Raw genomic sequence first — 6,626 nt, 5'->3', positions numbered from 1 at the left:
GGATCAGGACAATATTTTTTTCAATTTTAATTTCTCCCCCACATCTGATACTTGAATGTTCTCAGTACTAGCCACAGCACCAAGAGTTAGGTTTTCAATTCAGGATGATGAAACAGTGACCGTCCTGGTTCTCTGTGCATCCTGGGACATCAGAGTTCATTGCTCTTTAAGGTAGTTTTCTTGTGCTTGAGCAATTTTTAGCTGAAACCTTGCAGGGAACTACAAATCCGAGAAACTCCCACTGGCCAAGGCTCTCTCTTCCTTCTCTGGCTCTCTGTTTTGAAAACTCTGACCACATTGGTTTCTCTGGACTCCAGTATCTCCAGCCAGAAAAACCACCGAGTTGGGGGCAACTGTATTTGTAAGATAGTCTTGGCTTGTATAAACTGAAGAACTTGACCAACTATTTTTATTTTAAGTTTATTTAGTTTGAGAGCTTAAATCCAGAACTCATGTGAAGTATATGCTGTGCTACTGAAATGGAATTCCAAATCTAAGAACATGTGTGATTTCTTAATATGACTGATGCACACTTGGAAAAATCAGAAAATGTTTAAGGACAGATATTTACTGATATTTTACAAAGACAAGCTAGACAGTCAGGATTTCTTGAGGGCAGGGTTTTTGTTCTATGTCGGTCATTCTTCACTTTGCTTCTGTGATGGAACAAAACTCATCAAACTTCAGGTCCCACACCTCTGGGTTCTAATGTCTGAATTCAGCCCTCTTACGTCCAGCAGCTGCTAACTACATTGCATCCACTCTGTTTTTTGGTGGGACTTTGTCCATCTTTGTCCATAAGGAAATAGCCTGAGAGAAATGGTTAAGAAATGGTTAATAAAATGCTTAAGGTACCATAGCTTTCAACTGGATCTATCGGGATTTCAGATACAGATCTGCTTGGTGAAGTCTTGAGCCCCTCATCTTGCTTTGTTCTTGTGGTGAAACCAGGCCAGCTATTTACAACGGTTGTCTGAAACGCAGTAAGCTTTGCCATGCTTTTCTCCTGCAGGGACTCCCTCATTTGGTTGCTCATCTGCTCAAAGAAAAGAAAAGAACCAGACCATTTGCAATGTGTCAGAGTTGGTTGATAACCCACCTATGGTGTTTTAAATTTGCTCTGGGTTCATATTTGAGCTCAGACATTCCACGTGGTTGTATTCTGCCTTAAGAGAAGAGCGAGTTATGGTCAGTAAACAAAAAATAAACTCAAAATTCACCAGAACCTATTTCTTTATGACTATCTCTCCAGGCACACTGAACTCCAGCAGTCCAGACAGAAGCATGCTAGTCTTGGAGGTTCTCTACAGCTGTGCAGGGGTTCTCCTAGGAAGGGTCTAAACCAAATGAAAACTTGACGAAACATTTGATCTCACACAACTTTCCTAATAATTTTGTGGTATAGGGAAAGCAGGCATGTTCCTTGAAAAAAGAGAAGTTATACTGACCCTTCAGTGGCCTGCACTGGAGGTGTCCCATGAGTGAGTCCTCTACACACAGAGAGCAGATTTCACATTACTGGGGTGAAGTCTGAGCCTGACAGGGGATTTGTTGATGGAGGAAGTCAGAGAATACCAGACAGTCTGAAGCAGGGGAAGGGTTTATCTCAGCTGCCTTAAGACTGGATCAAGACTCAGCATCAGGTTATTGGTGCCTATCACTGGGGCAAAGAGGGGTTATTTTTGTTATTAAGTATTCATGTTTGTGTAGGAGCTTTAGTCATTAATCATCTAACTTTCAGGGCTCATGGGACTTTTTGCAATGGGAAAGAAATAACACCATCTAATTTTACAGCTACAGACTTGGAGGCAGTCGTACCATCCGCTGCTACTACACCTAAGGAGCTGACGCCATACACAAGAATCTAGGGCGTTGGGTAGGAAGATCCCTGGACTTCTGTTCCATGCAGAAGTGAGGTGTTTCATTTTGATAAAAAAAAATAACTCATTTCTTTTTCATTTTTAAGGCAACATGATAGATGCTGAGTTGCACTGAAGTAAAAATTAAATAAATACAAACCTCAGCTCATTTCAGACTTTATATGGTTGGAAATTGTGCTGGGTTCTCATAAGGTTTTAAAATGGAAAAGTGTCATTTATGTTGCAGGGATTATAAGGAATTGTTGATCCTGTCTTCTTGGATGAATAAATGTCCCATGTGGGTGTAAGTAGCCTACAGTAAATGAGGGTCAAAGAGAGAACTGCATGGCAGCTTGCAGAAGGAAATGTGTTCTGAAGTTCAGTTATAAGATGCCTAAACCACTGAAGTTCCAAAATCCTTCAGCCCAGATGTTTTGGAGTAGCTTTCCTATTTTTCCCCATGGTCTGTAAATACCTGAAAATATTATAAGAAAGGGGAATTGCCAGAAAAACCCACAAGACGTTTCCCATCAGAGGAAACGAAGCCTGCCAGTGAGAACTTTAAGATCTATCAACTGTGAGGCAGGCAAGGGGCATGTGGGGACAGTGGAGATGGTGCCAACGGAAGTCATTTGGACCCTAGATAAAGCACAGAAAATGCCTCAGGGTTCAGCATGCCCTCTGGTGGGGCAGGGACTGAGAAGAGGATTGGATAAATGCCTCCCTCTAGCATAAGGCAGACCTTGACTCAAAGCTATGTAGAAAGGCTGAAAGACTCAGGTCAGGTGGTATGAACAGAGCCTGCCTTGTGTACTGCTGGCAGAAATAAGAGAGTATGGGAAGTGGAGACACAGCACCAGGGTCAAATCCAGGTGATGTGGGTCTGAGACTCATTCAATTCTGGGAGTCTTACTTAGAAAAAACAATGCGATTCTGGCTTTAATATGAAGCTCTCGAGTAAATAGTTGGGTAGAAAGAGACGTCTTCAGCGTGTTTCCAAGGGCCTTGGCTGGCTGTGGCCATGGGATCTCCAGCTGTAGACCAGAGTAACTGGAGAACTTGGACAGCCCAGGTCAGCACAGTGCCTGCAGCTGCCACTTAGCTTTCCTATAATGGTTTAAAAATAAAATAAAATAGGAAAGTTTTAAAAAAGTGAAAAAATATGAGGAAGAGAAATTGAAGCAGCATACTAGTTTGGAACAAGCTGAGAAAGTACAACCATTAGCAAGTCCAGGAGAACAACAAGCAAAGCTGTTAGTAACTGTCTGGTACACTTTTGTTCTGCACAGGCACAACCCTGCTGCAGATTCTGACAGTTTCTTCCAATGACAACTCTTTTATTACATCACACTGCACAGGCAGAATAGGAACATTGTAACTTTCCTCTTCATTGTGGTTAATCAAAATTTGCTTTTTATTGTGGCTAGTTTAGGACCCCCACCCCCACAGCACGTGCGGCTCATTGCTCCTAGTGCCACTCACACGAATTTATGATTGTCATGGGATTGAGAACCCTTTTGTTAGAAATTTGAGACGTCAAGAGTCACAAGATCTAGACAACTTCTCCCTGCTAGCTTCTGGCTTTACATTTCAAGTCTTGTTTGTCTTTCACTACCATCAGAGCTGGGTACTGTAGGATGCAGTCATGTCCCACGATAATATCTCTTGGTTGCCCAGATCATGGAGTGAGCAGCCAATAAGAGCCTTTCTGGAATCCATTCATCTAAACACAACTAGCAATCAACTCTACAGCAAAGTTATGTGACCCGTATAATGTGTTCCACTCGCTTCAAGCTAAATGTATTCTCAACCCAACTGCATACCATCCTATCCAAAGGAAAATGTGACAGGGGAATTCAGGGCAATAGTAACTAATTGGCATAAAGCACTTTAAGTTGATGAACTGTATCGGGACATATAACCGTGCAGGGATATAACCAACGTTGACAGAGTACCCATGAGAACTCATGAGGCTAGTTTCAAGATTCTCTGCATCTACACATCTCATCAGTCTTCTGAAACTTGGCTCGCTATGCCCACATCTTCAGTTTTTTAAAATTATATTTTACTTATTTATTTATCTGTGTCTGTATGTGTTTGTGTGTATGTGTGTTGGCAGGGGTGGGGGGGGAGTACATGTGCATGTTATGATGCATATGTGGATGTCAGAGGACAATTTGGAGGAGAAAGTTCTCTCCTTCCACTGTATGGAATCAAACCCAGCCTTGGAAGAAGGCACTTTTACCCACTGATCCATCTCACCTCATAACTATTCAATATCCTCAACAACTAGTCCTCAAAATAACTACTGAAGGGACTTAGGGACTTGTATTCAGGAGACTCTGAAAACAGTGTCTTATCACAAAGTTAGAAATAGAGTATGTCCTTTCCAGCTATGATGGGTCTAAATTAAACCATGGGAAGGTAAGGTAGAACAATGAAACACCTTGCCTCCTTTGTTTGCAGGTTATATCTGTCTTCACAGCTCCTCTCTGAAGCCGCCATGATGTACCTAGCTCTCATCTCTTTCATCTTTCATGAACTTCCTTCTAGGAATGCTAGACTGCTCTCCTCTCCCATAAAGGAGACAATGAGCTGGTGAGCTAGTCAAACCTGCCTCGGGGCTACTCCACGTGGTCCTTGGATGAGGAACACGGGGGCTGATGAAGCAGAATTTGGGAAACTGGGGTTCATGGTGTGGTGGTCATTCCAGAAATGTAACCCCTCAGAAACGTGCTGCCCCGGTGCTGGAAGACGGGTAAAACAAATAAAGCTGCTGCCTATTTGGAGCATACGCTGGCCTCTTCCACATCTGCAGGACATTTACCTCCTTGCATCTGGTAGTGTTTGTGCAAATATAATTCCATATTCACTAATAATTCCTGGGGCTAAAGGCCCCCCCTCTGTAACCTTGTTAATATTCTCTCAAGGCCTGGTGTGAACGCCTCATAGCATTTTGATTAGAATTCAATCTTGTGCTCCCCCCACCCCCTCTGACTCTCTCTCTCTCTCTCTCTCCTCCCTTGCTTTTCTGGCCCCTGGTTTCCTGGCCACCCACATCAGGAGACATTCTCCCTCCCTTCCACTCTCCGGTCTCAGTTTCAAGGAATTTCCTTGTGTCAAAGGCAAAGTGTGATTGACATACTCCCCCCCCCCCCCAGCGTAGTTATCTCAGTTTGACTTAACCATGTCCTTATGGGGCCCATACAGTCATTACCTGGGTGAGAGAGACCTCCTCTTTGCCCTTCTTAAAGGCCAGAGCAGCTCCACACAGCTCCGCATTTTTATAGACTTAAACTCCCACTTCCCTTTCCCTTCTCCTTATTTGTGCTTCTTCTTCTTCTTCTTTTTTTTTTTTTTTTTTGGCATGTGTTGCTATTGGCACCGGCAAGTATTCCCTGACAAACTGTACCTTGAGATTTCAAGAATTTTAGTTATTCACACTCAGGTAAACCAGCCGCCTCCTTCCAGTGCCCTCTGCCTGCTGGGAAAGCCACTTAATTGCTGAGCTTCAGACCTGGGGAGAAATGGATAATAGAATAAGGTTTCTTGTGTTGAAATCACCACCTGTGGGCAAGCTGCATTCCTTGGGCTCATTAGTCTTCACGACTAACTTGTTTGTCTCTTAGGAGAAGAAACTAAAAAAATAAATAAATAAAAGCTAAGAATTATACCTTTCGGAATCATATCCAACCCACGAAGAAGCTCTTGGCAGGAAGTTTCTTGGCTGGAATGAGCTGTTGGCTTTGGAATGCATGTGCTTTCTGGGGGTGTTTAATGCAGGCTGCGTCTACCAGAATTTCCATGGCCTCTTAAGTGCTTTTGACCTTCTGAAAGCAGTGAACTAGATGGACTTGGAAAGTCAACCACAGCTTTTCATTTTGGAAATTCCCTTTTCTATGAAAGGGCCACATATGCAACCACACCACACTACTTCCCAGTGAGGAATCATGTCTTCGGCTACTGGTCACATATACTGTCAATCAAATCCAAGACTTCGAACACAGTGAGTGCCATGAAATAATTATCTTTTACAATCCAATATCAGCCCTTCGTCTCCTCCCTGTACCCCCTCACACAAGTCCTCCTTCCAATCCCCTTAGAAGGAGAAACCCCCTCTGGATGTCAAGCCTCAAGTCATCCCCCTCCCCCATATCAAGTCATTGCAGGACTAGGTACATCCTCTCCTACTGAGGCCAGCCAAGGCCATCTATTTAAGAGTTCAGGGTCAACGGGCAGGCAACAGATGCAGGAACAGTCCCTTTTCCTGTTGTTTGGGGAGCCCACATGAACACTAAACTGCTCAGCTACTACATATGTGCAGGGGGACTAAGTCCAGCCAGTGCTTGCTCTTTGGTTAGTAATTCAGTCTCTGGGAGCCTCCACGGGTTCAGGTTAGTGGACTCTGATTGGTCTTCCTGTAGTGTACCTGTCCTCTTTGGGTCCTTCAATCCCTCTCTGAACTCTTTAGTAAGACTTCTCAAGCTCCATCTAATGTTTAAGTGTGAGCCAAACATGTATTCCCTTTGACTCCTGGGTCAAGCATCTCAGAGGACAGTTATGTTAGGTTCCTGTTTGCAAGCATAACAGAGTATCATTAATAGTGTCAGGGATTGGTTCTTACCCATGAGATGGGTCTCAATTTAGGGCAGTCATTGGTTGACTATTCCTTAAGTTTCTGCTTTATCTTTGTTCCTGAACATCTTGAAGACAGGACACATTTGGGGTTGGAGGCTTTTTTTTTTAATGCCTCCACTGGGATTCCTG

The 6,626-nt window shown here is 43.5% G+C and overlaps 1 long non-coding RNA gene and 1 other non-coding gene across 2 annotated transcripts; one reads left to right on the top strand and one right to left on the bottom strand.

Moving 5' to 3' along the window:
• Nucleotides 1–433: 433 nt before the first annotated feature.
• On the bottom strand, nt 434–5,170 carry Gm40105. Its single transcript, XR_867494.1, has 3 exons — nt 5,077–5,170; nt 2,773–2,966; nt 434–1,166 (listed from the first exon to the last, which is right to left on the bottom strand). It is a non-coding gene; the product is annotated as a predicted gene, 40105 (long non-coding RNA).
• Nucleotides 2,846–2,974, top strand: Gm22341. Its single transcript, XR_003954771.1, has one exon. It is a non-coding gene; the product is annotated as a small nucleolar RNA SNORA44 (small nucleolar RNA).
• Nucleotides 5,171–6,626: the final 1,456 nt, after the last annotated feature.

This window comes from Mus musculus, chromosome 3 (genome assembly GCF_000001635.26).
Source record: "Mus musculus strain C57BL/6J chromosome 3, GRCm38.p6 C57BL/6J".
Lineage (NCBI taxonomy): Eukaryota > Metazoa > Chordata > Mammalia > Rodentia > Muridae > Mus > Mus musculus.
This window is presented reverse-complemented; position numbering and strand designations above follow the sequence as displayed.